The 20,346-nt window shown below is 38.0% G+C and overlaps 1 long non-coding RNA gene across 2 annotated transcripts in view; it reads left to right on the forward strand.

Moving 5' to 3' along the window:
- The first annotated feature begins 1,509 nt into the window (after positions 1 to 1,509).
- The window catches only part of LOC138740250 (uncharacterized), a 77,855-nt gene continuing 59,018 nt past the window's right edge, over positions 1,510 to 20,346 (forward strand). For both annotated transcript variants that reach the window (XR_011342772.1, XR_011342773.1), the window contains exon 1: positions 1,510 to 1,578. This is a non-coding gene — a long non-coding RNA (uncharacterized lncRNA). The remainder of the gene's footprint in view (positions 1,579 to 20,346) is intronic.

The raw sequence follows: 20,346 nt of genomic DNA on the forward strand, positions 1-20,346 counted from the left end.
TTTCAAGGGTAATTAGTTGATTGATCACATGAGTGTATTTAGACAGTGTGGGTTTGTGGACCAGAAGGGCCTGTTACCTTGCTGTACCTCTAAATTAAAAATTTTTAATTTTAAATATACTTTACTTTTTCCATTTTAGCATATTATGGAAACTTAATCTATACTATAGTGTATCTTATTACAGATGGCTGTAGCAAGTAAGAATTTCTGTCATCTGTTCATTGTACTTAAATATATGACAATAACCTCACATTATCATTGCTTGCGAGACATTTACCTCCAGCCACAGGACAATGCTTTTAGTTTGAAAGAGATCTTCAGCCTACATAAGGAGGCAAAACATTCTTGTACATCATTGGTCTTGTGAAATACAGAACCAAGAATGCAGACTGGGAGGCAAAGGTGTGCTCCAACAATGTTTAGGAAAAAGATCCGTTTTACTCTTTTCTGAAGAAAACCAGGGAAAAGTAAAGAGACTGAGAATTAGAGGTCAGGATATGTCCACTAAATACAGGAAATATTTTAAAAAATTATTCATTTTACAGTTTTGGCATCACCACTGTCAAGGCCAACAGCTATTGCACATCCTTGTACATTGTTGAGACACAAGTGCTTGTAAGCCATTTTCTTGAGCTACTGCAACCCTTCAGGGAAAGGTGCTCTACAATTACTACTGGATAGGGACAGGGAATTTAGATCTAGCACTGATGAAGCATGAAAAATATGTTCACAAGTGTGGGTGATGTGTGACTTGGAGACGAACCTTTGAGGTACTGACACTTTAATTCACCTCCAACTCATGTTCTTGCCGACATGAGAGATGCTGTTGAAAAGACCTTGGTGGGTTTCTGCAACGCCTTTTATAGATAATGCAGTGCGTTGAGATGGGGGGGAAGACAGTGGTTCAGGTTGTGGATTGGGTATCACTGAATAAAGCCTTGCTCTGCACTAAGTGGAAGTTTGTGAATGTTTCAGGAGCTGCTCTTGGAGAACAGTTAGTGCTTGCTGTGGAACCCAACATCCCAGGAGTACACTAAACTTTCCAGTGGTGTCAGATTGGCTGCTGAGAAATACACTACAGTGCAGCTCAGTTGAAAGATCAACAGAGAAAAGAAGGAAACAAGAAGGAAAGCAAACCTCATCTGTTTTATTTTTCATTTCCTGGTCAGAGATAAGAGTTTAAAATGTCACTCCTCTGCAAAGCCAGGTGTTTGTTTTCAATATTTCCTACTGTTGCTTTATTCATTCATGTGAAAACGCAGCATAGTTAATAAAAAGCAGAAAAATTATTTATTTTACTTCAACAACAGGGAGGGTAATTTTACTTCATTTGCAATTTAAGGCTGTTTTTAAAATATTAGCTATCATTCTGAGTTAAACTCTGGATCATTACTCCAGGGTACAGGCCTTGACAGCTGCTTGTAACAAGTGCCTGTTGTACAGATAGAACAAGATGCCCCTGCTTTGGAGGGTTGGGAGAACCCATAAGGCATTCATAAACAGAAGAGAAGCAAATGAGTTGAGGTGGTGCAGTGCAGTCTGCTGCTGGCACCTGTACTACACCCACTGAAAGCCATTGTAAGTAAACTTTTCATTATTAATCTGCTGACCTGCTGCAGTTGAAAGGAAATGATCACACTAACGTCTTTTTTAAACATCAGTGAGGAATGCAATGCCTGCCCCCAAACTCTTCGGTAACATTAATGCAGAGATAAGGTTGACTGAATTAAATTAAGTTGTGCTGTAAATCGTAAATGGAATGTAAAGCTCGAGGAAGGAAATGGACTAATAGTTTGAATGTGTGGCAGAGCAGCTGGAACAGAATTAAATTGTATTCAGAGCACCACCACCCACCCCCTCCAAAATCCCAATTGACAGAGAAGTAGAAATGGTGAGTGATGTTAAGGAAAAGCAAATTCGACTTGAATGTGGAAAGGGCCACGAGCAAGAGCGAGAGAAAGGAGAGAGAGAGAGAGAGAGAGTGCGAGTGAGAGAAAGGAAGAGAGAGAGAGTGAGAGAAAGGAAGAGACAGAGAGAGAGAGAGAGAGAGAGAGAGAGAGAGAGAGAGCCAGTCAGACACTGGACCATTATCCTTATTATGTACTGTTGCTGAGAACATGTAGAGACAGGAGGTACAATGTGGCTTATTCTTTGTGTTCATAGAGACCACAATCATTCTCTGAAAGAGAAAAAATAACAGTGACAGAACCCTGTATCTTAAAGCAAACCCCAGAAAATACCGCAGAAAGAAAACAAAGAGGTTGGCCTGTGCTTGTATTCCACCCTAACCCTAAACTAGAAAAGCCTTTCACCAAAAGAAAGTGAATCTTTGCTCCATTTGTTTCCACACAAGGGCACAGGTAAGAAAATGAGAGCAATGCCACATCAGACATGATTTTTACATAGCCGCTGCATTCCAGGAAATTATTGCTATTTTCCCGGAATGCAAGCTGTGTAAAAAGGTTGGAATGGGAATGAGGGGGCCATTCCTGTTCTGATATTTTACCTCCTAGACCTCTAGTAAATTTCCCAGAATGCCTGGAGTCCAAAGTTAACTGCAGGCATTCCGTGAACAATGGGCTAATGAGTAGCACGTTTCGATGCCACACATTACAAGTCCTGCCTCTTTAATGACCACGCTTCCAGTATGCTGTCTAAACTCAACAGAAGGAAATGGAGATTTCATGTTTTGGCTGTTCGTGTGTGAACGGCCAATTCTGAGACCTCTGACATTCTTCAGACCGGTAAAATCACGCAAATTCTATCTAAAAGACATAAGAGATTAAACACTTCATGGTCACAAAGCAAGTCAGACTCTTTTAACCAAAGATTATACTTCTGCATTCCCCCCAAAAAAACATTTGATGTGGTGTGAAACTGCTATCCAAGATCAAAGTCCCAGGTCACACCACCCTTTTACTGATTAACCCTTACAAAGGAAGTGGCAGGGATCTGTAAGGAGATGCACTCCACAGTTCACAAGTTTTAGCAATTTTTAAGGAAACTGTGGGGAGAGGTTTGATCTGCTGGTTTCCTATGAAAATATAGCAAAGTCTTCTGTGACCTGTACCTGCCCAGCTGTGTTGGAGGATTCTCTGAGCCAAATATGGGGAACATTCAACACAAGCCTGTGGATTTTGACACCATATTTACCAATCGTGAATGGCTATTTTTCTGGCTGAATCTACTCAACCTCACAAATACAATTACCTGCACGGTTGGGATAATGGTTCGCTCCACACTATTACAGTACCAATGAACCTGGTTCAAATCCCATACTCTCTGCACATTGTCCCCGTGTCTATGTGGGTTTCTTCTGTGAGTTTTGGTTTCCTCCCACCTTTTAAAACGGATGGGGTCAGGAGGTTAATTGGGCCAGAATCAGCTTCTACCTTGCTGCATTGTTAAAACTGAAATCTTTAAAACATTTTAAATTTTGACTGTGTCTTGAAGAGAATAGCAAACAAAACCTGTTTGTAAAATGATAATTTCGCATATTTTCAAGGAATTATCTTCTTTCACTTTAAATAAAAATCATTTCCTTTCATTCATCAAAGCAGTGTAGATATATGGCTCTATTTCAAAGAAAAGCAGAGGTTATCCTAAGTGTTCTGACCAACAGTTATCACTCATTCAGTGTTAATGAAAACAGATGATCTAATTATTATTAGTTGTGGGAACTTGCTGTACACAAAATGGCTGCCTTATTGTTACAATTGTGGAGTGTTGCCATTGTCAGTCAGGTGCTTTGGGATGTTCTGCAAGAGATCTGATAAATGGTATAGAAATAGTGGCCTTTGATATTGTGAATGAAGAAGCCATGGCTATGTTTTCCTATTCTGTGTGAATCATGCCCAGGATCTTAAACTAACGTGATGTGAAGCAACGTGCAGGCAGGGTGGGCCTCATCTTAACTTCTTCCTAACATAGCTAATCTGACAATGCTGCATGTCCTCAGCAAGGCGCACACATGCAGAATCGACCCAAGTTGGATCGATGCCAAGAACACTGGAAGGGACATCACCTTCAAGGAAAATGACTGGTGGAGAAATTAGAACAGATGTAAAGATAGGGTAGGAACACTTTGAGAATAGAATTGAGTCCTTAATAGAAGTTTCAAGCCAGAACTGATTCCAATAATTTTTCCTACTGTCCTATTTTCACGTTTCACCCATTCACCCACACAAGGATAGAATTCCCCTTATCCTCACCTTTCTCCCACCAATCACCAAGTTCATTTTATTAACTTAATAATAATAATAATAATAACAATTACAGCACGGAAACAGGCCATTAGGCCCTTCTAGTCCGCACCGAACCAAACACCCCTTTCTAATCCCACCTCCCTGCACAATGCCCATAACCCTCCATCTTCCTCTCATCCATATACCTGTCCAACCTTTTCTTAAATAATACAATTGACTCCGCCGCCACTATTTCTCCCGGAAGATCATTCCACACAGCTACCACTCTCTGAGTAAAGAAGTTCCCCCTCATGTTACCTCTAAACCTCTGCCCCTTAATTCTTAACTCATGTCCTCTTGTTTTAATCTTTCCTCCTCTTAACGGAAATAGTCTATCCACATCCACTCTGTCTATCCCTTTCATAATCTTAAATACTTCTATCAAATCCCCTCTCAACCTTCTACGCTCCAAAGAATAAAGACCCAATCTGTCCAATCTCTCCCCATACTCCAGATGCTTAAACCCAGGCAACATTCTGGTAAACCTTCTCTGCACTCTCTCCACTCTGTTTATATCCTTCCTATAATTAGGCGACCAGAACTGCACACAGAACTCCAAATTAGGCCGCACCAACGTCTTATACAATCTCAACATCACCTCCCAACTCCTATATTCCATGCAATGATTGATAAAGGCCAGCATACTAAAAGCCTTCTTCACCACCCTATTCACGTGAGTTTCTACCTTCAGGGAACGATGTACCGTCACTCCTAAATCTTTCTGCTCTTCTGTATTCCTCAATGCTCTCCCATTTACCACATATGTCCTATTCTGATTCTTCTTACCAAAATGAAGCACCTCACACTTATCAGCATTAAATTCCATCTGCCATTTTTCAGCCCACTTTTCTAAGCAGCCCAAATCCCTCTGCAATCCTAGAAAACCTTCTTCATTATCCACTATTCCACCTATCTTAGTATCGTCTGCATATTTACTAATCCAATTCACCACCCCATCATCTAGATCATTAATGTATATAACGAACAACAATGGGCTCAATACAGATCCTTGAGGCACACCACTGGTCACCGGCCTCCAACCTGACAGACAATTATCCACTACCACTCTCTGGCCTCACTTCTTCCAAATGGTGGCAACTTCAAACCTTTCTTACCCCTCTCTTCATTTTCAGTATTCCAAGTTCAAGTTCATTGTCATCTGATTGCACAAGTACAACCCAACAAAACAATGTTCTCCGGTCCTCGATGCAAAACACGCAGACGCACAACCAGACATAACACACAAAAAGACGATACACATGCAGGTCAAGTATTCATAGAAATAAATCTTGTTTCATGAACATGAGAAACTCGAATGGTTAGTGAGAGCAGTTCCTTTGGTCGATCAGCGTTTTCACTGCCTGCAGGAAAAAGCTGTTTCTCAGCCTGGTGGTGCTAGATACTCCTGAATCCCTTACCTGACAGGAATAGCTGAAAGATGCTGTGTGCAGGGTGGAGGGGGTCCTCAACGATTTTGCTCACCCTCTTCAGACAGTGATCCCAGATAGTGGGGAGAGAGACCCCAGTGATCCTCTCTGCCACTCTTATCGTCCTGTGGATTGATCGCTGATCCAATTCTCCACACTGTGATGAATTCGACCAGGACACTCTCGATTCTAAAGGTACCATTCCCTCGAGAAAACTCTGATTCAGCGTTCCATCCCTATCAGTATTCACTTCACTTTCCTTGGCAGCTTTCCATGCAATTGCAAAAATTGCATCAGTTACCCTATTACCCAATTGTGTTTTGGATGGGCCCAAGCAGTCTTTCAAGACTGCATTTACATGCACTTTTGGACAATTTTGTGAACTGCACTGGGTTCTCACTGTATAGTCTTGTCCACCTCAGGGAAAATGGATGACTGCCCAGTCTCAGGTGATCCTGAGTTTTGCTATTTGTAATTTTAATTCTCCCTTCCACTCTCACATAAGGATCTTTATATTTGCATTTCAACACTATCCCAATGAAGCTCAATATCAAGCCAAGAAACAGCACCTTGTCTTCCAACTGGGTATATTACAGCCTCCAGAACTCAACTTTGGATTCAAAAATTTTACACTACCTATCACTTCAGACAAGTCTTTTTTCTCATCTTTTCTGCTATTTCAGACTTCGTCAATGTTATCCTATTCACATCTCCTGAGATAAAAAATAATAATAATCGAGCTCAGGAAGCTTTTGCCTTTTCCACTGAATCCTCAATTTCCTTGTCGCAGACCCCAATGAGTCCTGTCTATTGTACTCGAGGACAATAAGCTCTCAGAACACATATATTATTATTTTCTAACCTATAATCTCCACCAAATTTTGCCTCTGTTTTGATCTAGGTGGAGAAAATGTCACCTCTGAAATAATTGCAAAGAAGGTGAAATTCACAAATAATTAAAGAAAACTCATTGATTGCCTTTGCAAATGTGTGATCAGATGTCTCAAACTGCTCTTAGCTAATTAAATATTGCAAAGTTGTTCATATTGCAGAAGTTGGGGCAGCAAATGTGTGAACAGTAACTTCTCACCAACATCAATGAAATAATTATCAGAATTTCTATTCTTCTGAGGCTCCATTAAGAAATAAATATTGACCACAACATTGTGTGTGGACTTCCATAAAATTGTGTTGTGAGATTTGTTAAGCAAGAAACAGGTAGGTCCATATTTATTTTAGTTGATGAACTGCAGGCAGCTTTGTGGATCAGAAATCCATGGATAAATATTAAGGACAATATTGGTTTTACCCTTTATGTGTTGTGGTTGGACTCTGGCATAAGATGGAGGGAAAACATTGTTTCATTCAAAACTGTGGAGTTAACAGAGAACATTACAGCACAGTACAGGCTCTTTGGCCCATGATGTGGTCCTGATCAATATAAACTTATTCAACAATCTCAACTTTCCCTACCTCACACCATAACCCGCTATTCTTGTATCTGTGTGCCTGTATAAGAGTCTCTTAAATGTCCCTATTGTACCAGCCTCCAGCACCACCCCGGAAATGCATTCTACTCTCTTTAAAAAAACATACCTGTCATCTCCCCTAAACTTTCCTCCCCTCGCCTTAAATAGATATCCTCTGGTATTTGCTGCTCTCACCCTGGGTAAAAGGTTCTGGCTGTTCCTCCTATCTATGCCTCCTCTCATATTGAAGCTATTCATTCTAAAGCCACTCCATCCATGAATGTTGATCACAACTTAACCAATATGTTCTCAAGTGGATGAGCAGGCTTAATGGGTTTGTGGCTACAGTAGATTAATCGGTAAATTTGGAATGTCGTTTTAATCAAATTAAAATGCACCAAAGAATGAGGCAGATAAATTAGTGATTACCAATCACTGTTCCATTGGCTCCGTCAAAGAAATGGCTGCATCTCGAGAGGTTCAGGGGGAATAATGATCCTAGCTGAAGACACAGATCTCAGTTCTGACAAGGATGCAACAGGAAAAAGTTTATGTATTCAACGTAACATCTGAGACCAAATAAACTTTCAATAGGCATATTGTTTATCAAGAAACAAGATCATTTATTTCACTTAAGAATCGTTTCATTTCGAAAAGCATGAAAAGAAGCCAAAGAGAGTATTGTGCAATTTTGAAAAGAGCGTATTAATCTTTTCTGATTTGATTTTAATTCTTCTTTTCTGCTAACGTGTCTCTGCATTGGCTGATGTGAATTATTTTATTTGTGAGGTAACTAATTGTTACAGCCTGCCTCTTTGGCTGTGACTTTGGCCACCTGGCTTAAATGCTCCTGTGAGTTTTTGTGTGGAATCCTGTGAAGAGCTGTGGGGTATTTTTAACCTTATCAGCCAACCCAGCAAGGAACTGCAGCTGAGCCTATGAACCCACAGAGGTTTGCAACTGTGCTCTTAGTTGGCCTCTCAATGTAAAATTCTTCTTTTCGTGGGGAAGCAGGATGCCTGCAGTTAAGCTGTCAAACTAGTCTCAACAGGAACATAAAACATACTATTGATACCACAAGCATCATATTTGACATTTTTGGAATGAGGTAGATGTTAGATTTAACAGAAGCACCATTCTAATGGACAGCAACATTTTAGAATAGTGTTGATATAGGATTCATACCCAAGACATGAATTCATCTGGATAGGGTTATGAATATGGTTGGGTACATTCCTGGAGATTTGATCACATGCCCAATTCTATCAGCCACACCCAATGAAACTGTGTTTCTCTGCTATCTCCAATTTGTACTTCAATATTTTCATGCAATGCCCATGAGAGTTTTCAGATAATCTTTGTCCATCACAGTTTGAGAGAATAAGTGCTACCACATATTTTGGCATATTAGTCGACCCCCATTTTTCAGCCTAATTTTAAGAGTTTTATGGTATATTGTGTATAAATCAACCCCCATTTTTCTGGCTGTGTGGGCCTCCCAGGAACAACCCAACATTTTTTTTAAAGCACCCCAAACGCAAGTAACAAAGCTGTAAACTAAGCAGTGGCAACGGCCCATGGAGCTAGAACGGCGACATCGTGCTCCAGGTTGGAGCAGAAACCTTGGTCTACCAGGCAGGAGTAGTGACAGCGACCTCGGGATCCCAGATAGTAGTGGTTATGGTGGCACACAGCAGTGGGGAGCTGCTTCCAGCAACGACTTGAATGTCAAATTGTTGTCAATCTAGTTTTTTCAGTGAATTTAAGGTCTCAAAAGTATATCTGGTGTATATGTTGACCACCCCCCCCCTCCCTTTTGAGAAAATTTTAGGGTTTCATGACTTGAATTATACACTAAAATATCCAGTAAATTGTGGGCACCCTAAGAACAATCCTGGGAAAGCCGGCTACGGCAGTTAAAATCTCTGCAGGTTCCATATTGCCTCTCTGGTATTTATAGCAACTGCAATCTCTCTTTCACTTTTGATCTTCTCAAAAAGAAAGTCCGCTTTATTTAGATCCCTTTCCCAAAGTATTTTAATGCCAAAGGTGTTAATTTGAAGTTTTGCTGTTGGGCCATAGGAAATGTGGCATCCAACTTGTGCACAGCAAACTCCCGCAAATAAAAGTATGATAATCCCTCTGTGTTCTGGATCCAAGCTGTGGGATAAATATTAACAACAAGGCACTGGAGATAATAATCATGGTTGGTAAAAAAGAGCCAGTGGTACTTTTATGTCTAAGAGAGCAATGGGACTATGTTTTAAAATCTTGTCAGAAGGAAAGAATACCTTGGTTTCTTGTCACAAGCTGGAGTTACTACACAGACCCATCAACCTATAGATTCATCTGGGCATCATTACAGTCATCGTGTAGAGATGTGAAAACACAGAAATGCTGGAAAAATCAGCAGGTCTCGCAGAGTCCATAGGAGGTAAAGATATATTACTGACATTTTGGGCCTGAGTCCTTTCTCAAGGATTCACCAGAGCTGGAAGCCACGTGACACCAGATAAGCCACAAAAACCAGGAAGGACATGCAGCTGCTAAGGCAAGTCTGGGTGAGTACATCATCATAGAGCTTGAGAGCAGGAGGGAGCAGGGAGGGAGACTTTCAGAGAATTCCTTCAAAGAGAGGAGAAACTCTTCAGGATAGATGTTCCTGAGGAGTCACGTGATGGAGTAGTGGCCGGTCAGGGAATTCTAGCCCTCTCCGGAAAAGTTAAAAAAAAACGCACAAAACACAAAGGTACAAGGGTAAAAATTAAAACAAAGTAAAAATAAAGGTGAGAAGAAAATGGCAGCGAAGAGAGAAAAGTCGAAAACAACGGGAAGAAGAGAAGAAAGAACGTCGGAAGAAGAAGGTGAAGGCCTTACCTGTCCGAGGAGGCCCGCCGCGGAGAGAGAAGCCCGCTCCCTCAGGTCAGTGGAGGTCCCGAGCTCGGGACTACAAAAATGGCTCGAGGAGCCGAGTAAAAGTGCGCAACCGCGCATGAAAAAAAACACACTGACGGGAGGGAGGAACAGCTGCAGAGTCGATCTCCACAGCTGAGAGAGACACCTGCAGCACAGCAGCAGGTGCAGAACACAGACAATAACGAGAACAAGAAAGAAGAGGGTAAAAAGAAAACAAGGAAACAACAGATGGTCAACCCAGAGGAAGAAGAAGAAAAAGAACATAGAGAAATGGAAGAAGAAGGGAAAGGCAGGACAATGTATATATCTTTTTTTAAAGAATATATGGAATCAGTGAAAGAATGGCAATTACAAGAATTTAATGAGATAAAAAGAAGAATTAAGAGTGCAGAAGAAAAAATGAATAAAATAGAAATGGTCATATCAGAGATGGGAAAAAGAGTGAATAATGTGGAAGAACGAGAAATAATCGTAGAAATGGAAGTAGAGGACTTAAAAGAGAAATTAGAAGAATCCAATAAAAAAGTTAAAGAGGCACATGAGCTGTTAGCTCAGAAGATAGATATAATGGAAAACTATAATAGAAGAAATAATATAAAGATAGTGGGCCTTAAGGAAGATGAAGAAGGCAAGAATATGAGAGAATTTATAAAAGATTGGATCGCCAGGGTCCTGGGAAGACCAGAATTACAGGAAGAAATGGAAATAGAGAGGGCACATAGAACATTAGCCCCGAAACCACAACCGCAGCAAAAACCAAGATCCATTTTAGTAAAATTCTTAAGATATACAACAAGAGAAAATATATTGGAGAAAGCAATGAAGAAAGTAAGAGAAGACAAAAAGCCACTGGAATACAAAGGTCAAAAAATTTTTTTCTATCCAGACATAAGTTTTGAACTCCTGAAGAAGAGGAAGGAGTTCAATGCAGCAAAAACGATCTTATGGAAAAAAGGATATAAATTTATGTTAAAGTACCCAGCGGTACTTAAAATAGTTATTCCAGGGCAACAAAACAGACTATTCTCGGATCCAGAGGAAGCACGAAAATTTGCAGAACAACTACAAAACAAGCAGAGAGATGAAGACATGTAATGAGAGTAAAAATGACCACGAACTATATGTATGTGTGTATATGGGTGTGTATATATATATATAGATGTGTATGTATATATGTGTATACATGAATGTATCCATATTTAGAGGAAAATATATAGAGTATAGATAAGAATTAATAAGGGAATGAAAGGGAATAGAGGGAATAAGGAGGGAATTAAAAGAGTGACCTTTGTTATATATGAAAATTGAAATCTTTTCCGGGGGGGGCTGGGTGGGGAGGAGTTACGGTCACTAAAAAAATCAGTTGACGTTTGCGAGTGAATTTGCAAATCCAAATGGAGAGGGGAGATGTGGTTGTCCGACAAGGGATAAAGGGCAACTCAGGAGGGGGAGGGGAGAATGGGGTTAAAGAAGTTTTAAATTGGAGAATAAGGAAAATGTTTGATGTTTTAGAAATGTTGTCTTATAAAGTGTTCAAAACAAGAAAGCAGAAATGGATAAGAAGGAAAGGTGATGATGGAGAAACGGAAAGGGAAGATAAACAAAGTATGAAATGGCTACGTTGAACTATATGACTTTAAATATTAATGGAATACATAACCAAATCAAAAGGAAGAAACTGCTAAATTTACTGAAAAAATTAAAAATTGATATAACATTCGTGCAAGAAACACATTTAACTGAATTGGAGCACAAGAAATTAAAGAGAGATTGGGCAGGACATGTAACAGCAGCATCGTATAATTCAAAAGCAAGAGGAGTAGCTATATTAATCAGTAAAAATGTACCAATTAAAATAGAAGAGGAAATAATAGATCCAGCAGGGAGATATGTAATGATAAAATGTCAGATATATTCGGAGTTTTGGAATCTACTCAATGTATATTCACCTAACGAAGAAGATCAAAAGTTTATGCAAGATATTTTTTGAAGATAGCAGATACACAAGGGAACATATTAATAGGAGGGGATTTCAACCTTAATTTGGATTCAAATATGGATAAAACTGGGAAAAAAATTAACAGAAAGAACAAAGTAACCAAATTTATAATTAAATCGATGCAAGAAATGCAACTTTTGGATATATGGAGGAAACAACACCCAAAGGAAAAGGAATATTCATATTATTCGGGTAGACATAAAACATACTCAAGAATAGACTTATTTCTGTTATCAGCTCGTATGCAAGATAGAGTAAGAAAAACAGAATATAAAGCTTGAATATTATTGGACCATTCACTCTTGATATTGACAATAGAGTTAGAGGACATCCCTCCAAGAATGTATAGATGGAGATTAAACTCCATGCTACTTTAAAGGCAGGATTTTAGAGAATTCATTGAAAGACAAATTAAAATATACTTTGAAATAAATACGGAATCAGTGAAAGATAAGTTTATACTATGGGATGCAATGAAAGCGTTCATTAGAGGGCAAATAATAAGTTATGTAACCAAGATGAAGAAGGACTACAATCAGGAAACAGAGCATTTGGAAAGGGAAATAGTAAATATAGAAAAAGAATTAGCAATGAAGAAAGATACAACTAAAAGAAGAGAATTGGCAGATAAAAAAATAAAATATGAAACACTACAAACATACAAGGTGGAGAAGAACATAATGAAGACAAAACGGAAATATTATGAACTAGGTTAAGCATGGCAGCTTAAGACAGAACAAGCTAAGAAAATGGTATTGGCATCAAGGAAAAAAGACGAACAAATCACATATAATCCAACGGAGATCAATGAAAACTTTAGAGAATTCTATGAACAATTATACCAAACTGAAAACGAAGGGAAAGAAGGCAAAATAGATGAATTTTTAACTAAAATTGAACTACCAAAATTACAAATAGAGGAACAAAATAAATTAACAGAACCATTTGAAATAGTAGAAATACAAGAGATTAAAAAAAAACTACCAAATAATAAAACACCAGGAGAGGATGGATTCCCAATAGAATTCTATAAAACATTTAAAGATTTATTAATTCCTCCCCTCCTGGAAGTAATCAACCAGATTGACAAAACACAAAGCTTACCAGATTCATGTAAAACAGCAATAATTATAGTAATACCAAAGACAGGGAAAGATCCACTCGCACCAGTGTCATATAGACCAATATCATTACTTAACACAGATTATAAGATAATAGCTAAACTATTAGCAAACAGATTAGCAGATTATGTACCTAAAATGGTAAATCTAGACCAAACTGGATTTATTAAAAAAAGATGCACAACAGACAATATTTGTAAATTTATTAACTTAATTCATGCAGTAGAAGGGAGTAAAGCGCCAACAGTAGCAGTTGCTTTAGACGCAGAGAAGGCCTTTGACAGAGTAGAATGGAATTATTTATTCAAAGTATTGCAAAATTTCAGTTTACCAGAGAAGTATATTCATTGGATTAAAGCATTATATAAGGGGCCATTGGCGAAAGTGACAGTAAATGGATATATATCAAAGCAATTTAACTTAAGCAGATCAACAAGGCAGGGATGCCCACTATCACCCTTATTGTTTGCGTTAGCTATAGAACCACTAGCAGAATTGATAAGAACAGAAAATAATATAAAAGGGATAAAAATAAAAGACAAGGAATATAAAATCAGTTTATTTGCAGATGACGTTATAGTATACTTAACAGAACCAGAACTATCAATAAAAGAATTATATAAGAAATTGAAGGAATATGGAGAAGTGTCGGGTTACAAGATTAACGTAAATAAAAGTGAAACAATGCCAATGAATAATGCGGATTTCTCAAAATTTAGAAGGAATCACCATTCAGGTGGCAAATGCAAGCAATAAGATACCTAGGTATACAAATAAATAAAAATCTCAGCCATCTATACAAACTCAATTATTATCCACTAATGAAAAAAATTACAGGGCGATTTAGAGCATTGGAAAGATTTACCATTAACACTAATAGGAAGGATAAACTGTATTAAAATGAACATTTTCCCAAGGATATTATACCTATTTCAGGCATTGCCAATACACTTGACAGAGAAATTCTTCAAGGAGTTGAAAATAATAAGGAAATTTTTATGGAAAGGGGGGAAACCGAGGATAGCACTAGATAAATTAACAGAATGGTATAAACAAGGATACCTGAACACATATTATATAAATGGGATGAAAAATTGGTACAATGTAGGAGTTCTCCAGTATTACATCATCTGCTCAATATTTGGAAGAAGATTCATGTAGAAAGGAATAAAACAAATTACCAATTACCAAAACTAATAATGACGCAAAATCAGTTACTCCCTTTTACAATAGATAACCTTTCCTTTAGAGAATGGGAGAAAAAAGGGATCAAAAGAATAGAAAATTGTTTTTCAGGAAATAGATTATTATCCTTTGAACAAATTAAAGATAAATATAATATAACTCAAGATACAGTGTTGGCATACTACCAACTGAGATCCTACTTGAAGGACAAATTAGGAAGCAGTCTGAGGTTACCAGAGGGAAGTAACTTTGAATATGTGATTACAGACACAATGATAATCAAAAGATTTATAACAAATATGTATATTAAACTGCAAGAAAAGGAGAATGAGGAAACAAATGGTAAAACTAAACAAAAATGGGAACAAGATTTAAATATAAAGATAAAAAAGGAAACATGGGAGAAGTTATGCTCTGGAACAATGAGAAATACAATAAATACGAGGTTACGTATGATACAATATAACTGGATACACAGGCTATACATTACATCTCAAAAGTTAAATAAATGGGACCCAACAGTATCTGACAGATGTTTTCGTTGTAAAAAAGAAATGGGAACAACAATTCATGCAATCTGGACATGTGAGAAAGTAGAAAAATTTTGGGAAGATCTAAACCAGATATTAAATAAAATTACAGAAAACAATATACCAAAATACCCAGAGATCTTCCTCCTAAGTAACATAAAAAACAAAGAATTTGGACTTGATTTGGATGGTGCACAAAAAAGATTTGTTAAGATAGCTCTAGCCGTAGCAAAAAAATGTATTGTCAACCTGGAAATTGGAAGATAATTTGAGAATACAACAATGGTATATAGAAATGAATAAATGTATTCCGTTAGAAAAAATAACATATAGTTTAAGAAATAATATTGAAATATTTGAACAAATATGGGAGCCATACATGAAACACAATAGAGAAAACCTATTTACCACCTAAATTAACGAAAGGAGAAGGAAATGAAAAGAATTGACTCAGTGGAATTTCTTGTTTATTTTTATTGAATGACAACATTGTTTGACTGGTTTAATGTATCTTAGATTTTGTACTTTAAATGAATGGGGGGGGATGTAGGGAGGGTGGGATGGGATGAGGGAGGGGGGGAGAAAATGACACTGTATATATTTGAAAAGGAAAATGTATGTATCTTGGTCAATGTGGTTTATGGTGTGAAAAATAAAAAATTTAGAAAAAAAAGGATAGATGTTCCTCAAAGAGATTTCGCAGTGAAGCAACTGAATGGAGTAAAACAAGAACATCTGCAGAAGCTGTGATTGTAGTAAAAACACAGAAATGCTGGAGGAACTCGGCCAATTTCACAGCATCCATAGGAAGTAAAGACATAGAACCAACATTGGGCCTAAGCTCTTCTTTAAGGTAGAGATATCTATTTCAGGAGATGGACTGAGCTAAAATGGTTTAATTATGAGAATGCTTCATAAATTTTGCATGCTCACTTGCAAGATTATTATTTTTTATCTCAGGAGATGTGAATAGGATAACATTGACGAAGTCTGAAATAGCAGAAAGGATGAGAAAAAAGACGTCTGAAGTGATAGGTAGTATGTGGGTGGGAAGAAAAAGTTTGAAAATCACTGTTTTAATTGTACCTCATTGACTCATTATGTGCATGGTTTTATAACTCCAAAGGAAGTGGGCCAATGGTCAGTGTTAGACATGGCAGGAAGTGTATTGTAATCCTAGGTTGTGATAGTCTATATAAATAGTTGCTAGTATCGATAGTGTTAAGTCCAATGAGCCTGGGTTGTACTGTACTGGTGCGAGTGTAAGCAGTTATTGGTATCGGTAGTGACTGGTTGCATTGTGTTGTGTGATTGAAAATACTTGCGAGTGTTATCCCTGTTGCCATCCCCTTATATGTGTTTCAATAAAAATTAGTTCTGCATTTAGCCTGTGTCCAGATCTGCTATTCTTTGATCCCACCAAACTCCTGTATTATTATACAAGAATGAAGGAGTTGTTCTACATTTCCAAGTCAGGTTAACGGGTGAGTTGGAGGGAATTTAAGGTGTTCCCTTGAACACAAAGCCCTTGTCCTTTTAATTAAATAATTTGGCTTAGGAAGTGTTATTGGAGTAGTAGCCATGGTGTGGTGGTGATGGAGAGAGTGGCTGTTTAGGTCATTCAAGATAATGCCAATCAAGAGATCTGCTGTGACCTGGCTGTTGTAAAGCTTCTGGAATGTTGTACAAGTGCAAGAAATGGAGAGAATTATTGAGAATCCCTACCACCCAATACACAGTATCTTTGACCTACTACCATCAGGAAGGAGGTACAAGAGCATCAAAATCAAGACTGCCAGGCTGGGAGATGGTTTCTTCCCACAGTCTATGAAATTGGTGAATGGTATCCCGAAACCATGGGTCTCTTATTAATGAAAATGTGTAAATTATTCCAGAATATTTTAAATATTTGCAATCTTTGAATTGCTATTATAGCAGCAACGTTTATGATTGGGTTGGGAGTCCAGCATGTTGGAGGTTGATCTGACAATGGTATTGCCATTGAATGCAAAGTGAAGGTGGCCAGACTTTCCCAATCCTTGTACTTGATGGAATGAAGGTTATTATCACTTATCTGTACATGCCTGAGAGTTTTATTTCAACAGTACATGGAATAAAATACAAAGGATTCTTTAGAGTGGATTGTGACTAACTATTTCCCTTGGTAGAAAATCCTGAAGAAGCCATAAGGAAAATTTTAAAAACACCTGCTGGAAGTGAAATCAGAGAGCACAAATTTGTAATGGAACTCTCTTCCTCCAGTTGGTTGGGAAAATCAAGGATTGTGAGATCTTCATGAATGGGACTGGTATTTTTTTAATTAAGCATCTGTCAAGGGAATTGGAGCTAAAGTGAGTAAATGGGGATGTGATATTAATCAGGCATGATCTTCAGGGGCTGCTTCTCACTTTCTTTTTGTCGAGAGCACAATGGCACATGTTCTTTGTACAAATAACTCTAGTGTACTCATGACTTCTAATACAAAAGGTTGAACAGAAAAGTATCAGAGGGTAAAATTTACCATTGGCCCATTGAATATAGAGAATAGTAGACTCCTCTTTGTGGTCCCTTAATAGCCTATTAAAACTTAGAGTTTAGTGCTGCTGTGAAATGGAGGAGAGAGTTTGCTACACGGCCATCAGTCATAGGGATCCTGTACTATTCTGGTTATGTGCTTTGACTGGTCACTTAGAAGCCTAGGCTAAAGTCAAGAGACACCCTTCCATGGTGGAATGAATTTTCATTTCCATAACCAAAAATATAATAATAGAATTGGTGACCATGGAACTCCAAGACTTTTGTTTAAAATAATCTACATCACATTGGCCTTTAGGGCAAAAATTCAACTGGTTTACTATGTGGTTGACATTTAATTGTCCTCTGGTTCTGAATGTAGAGATGTCAACATCAATAAAAGACATTCTCCAAATCCATGGCATTGTCATTAGACTTTGATGTGGACTGAAAATAAAGATTCAGAAAACACACGGTTTCAACCTTAATTTCATAAATAGAAATGAAATGTTAGATTTGCGTGCTATCAGTTCTGTTGGCTTTCTTCACCCTGTTCTTCATGGACCTCATACAAGAAGATACAGTAGGGATGGGACATGCAAAGACACAGTAAAGATCAAGCCATTTAAATGAAGTGGGAAGAGCGTCACTCTATAACTACTTGTGCTATAACTTGTTTTTATTTTTTACATCGAGTTTACGAGATCTTACCGTTCAAAACTCCAAATATCTGTATCACACCACAAGTTTAGACAGAATACCTGAAGTGCGGTATTTAAGGAGGCTGGACGTCCTATTCATTAGCCCATTATTCACGGATCACATGCAGTTCAGTTTAGACTGAAGACAATCCGTGAAAATTACTAGGAGTTGAGCAGGTAAATTGTCGGAATGGGAATGAGTCCATATTCCCATTCTGATCTTTATACACAGACTGCGGTCCGGGAAATTGGGAACTGATTTAGTGACTTGTAATTCCCAACTATGACCCTGATGACATTGGATAATGGAAGATTTTTCTTCCTGAACACTTTTAGATGTATTTTATGGATTTTGGGCTGATGATCATGAAAATCACCTGAAAAATTTCCTATCACATACTGGTTTTTAGATAAAAACTTATTTTTGTGATTTCCTGTCATATTTTAATCTACCTCATTCAAAAACCATGAAGTGCAACATGTCATTGAAAACTCATTTTCTGCATTTGCACTTGGACGATCTTCCCCGTTGATCTTGGTGCAGTCAGTAATAGACGTAGTGAAAAGTTTCACCAGGACATTGAGACCGTGGAAAAGCAGTATCAGGGCAACTGGAATCCATTAATGCTGGCCAACTATTGTTGGACGCTGACACAAGAGGCATCAGATGCTGAGTACTAATGAAAATAAGCAGCAAAGATTTTTAGGTTAGTTGAACTAATGCAATATGTCAGCACCCTTATGTGATTAGACATACTAAATTCAATAAAAGCTAATTTAATGTTTCTCCAATTTCCTACGTGATGCAGCAAATCTGAAAATACCTTTGTGTTCAGCTTGAAGTTGTCTTTCATGATCCCCAAATTTTATTCAGGAACCAAACTTTCTGAAAAAAAATTTGTTGTCCAGTGATTGGGATTCTGTTCTAAGTGGAATGTTACCAGGGTAGGTGACTTGGATGTAGCAGATTTCCCAACAGCAGGATCAATGGTTAGCAGGTATTTCTGTGAATTCAGTGTCCTCGCAAAGAGATCATCTGGTTTATTTCCCCTGCTTATGCCATCATGTCTGCATTTGTGTTCAGAGCTGTCGGGGGATTGGCACGAGGATTCCCTTTGTCTAACATGGTGCATTTTCCATGCAGATGGGATTGAAGAAATTCCAACCCACTCTCTCCCTTCTGCAATGCAAGCATTTGTCCTGTGGACAAGAATTTGTGCTAATATCCTTAATCCAAAGAATAAAGGGTTAAGGTCTCTCAAATACATGCAAACTAGGATGACACGTGCCTCTTCACGACAGCCAGATAACTACTTGCAAGAAAAGAAAATGGAAAATTCAGCCCTGGTGTTGGGACAAATTGAACAAAAACCTAAAACATTTTTCAACCAGATTTAAAGAATTTCTTCATTCTGGATGATTTGGGTAGTTTAGTCCAAGCATGCTATTAGAATAAAATTCCATTCAAATCATTTAATCTTAGATGAGAATGTTAAAGTATAAAAAAAGGTAGATAAATAGGAATAGATTGAAATAAATATTGTAATCTCAGCAACATTTTGATAGTTTACCCTTCCCATCAAAGTGATGGGCAAGCTTCTCGATCTGTTTAAATTGTCTTCGATTTATTGTATGGGAAAAGAGATTGTAATATTGTCAAGAACGCCCTTAATACGTAACAAACTGATGCCTATGAAATTTAGGGAACAAAATTCTGAATATTTGGCACCGAAAGGGGATCCGATCTATTGAGGACTGTTATGAGAATAGACAGCTCATGTCCTTCAAACAAATGAAGGATAAATATGATTTGCCTAATGGAACCTTTCACTACTTTCTCCAGTTAAGATCCTTCCTGAGGTTAAAATGGGCCCGACCGTGACCCCACCTGAGGAGTACGAGGTGGAAGAACGACTTTGACTGGGAGGTACTCCCAAATTGATATCCAGAATGTACTTTGTACTTCAAATTGAGAGCCCAAAACTGGGTCTACAAAGATCGAGGGAGAGGTGGGAGTCGGACTTGGGAACAATGATCTATGAAGAGTGTTGGTCAGATTTACGTCGAGAAAGTGTAACGTTGGTACAATAAAATTCTTACACCAATTATATCTCACACCACAAAAATGACATAAGGAAAATCAGAGATATCAGAAATGTGCTTCAGGTGTGGTTTAGAAATGGGTACCTTTGTACACTCCACATGGACCTGAGCGAAGTTAACGAGGATGAGGGGAACAG

This window comes from Narcine bancroftii, chromosome 8 (genome assembly GCF_036971445.1).
Source record: "Narcine bancroftii isolate sNarBan1 chromosome 8, sNarBan1.hap1, whole genome shotgun sequence".
Classification (NCBI taxonomy): Eukaryota; Metazoa; Chordata; class Chondrichthyes; order Torpediniformes; family Narcinidae; genus Narcine; species Narcine bancroftii.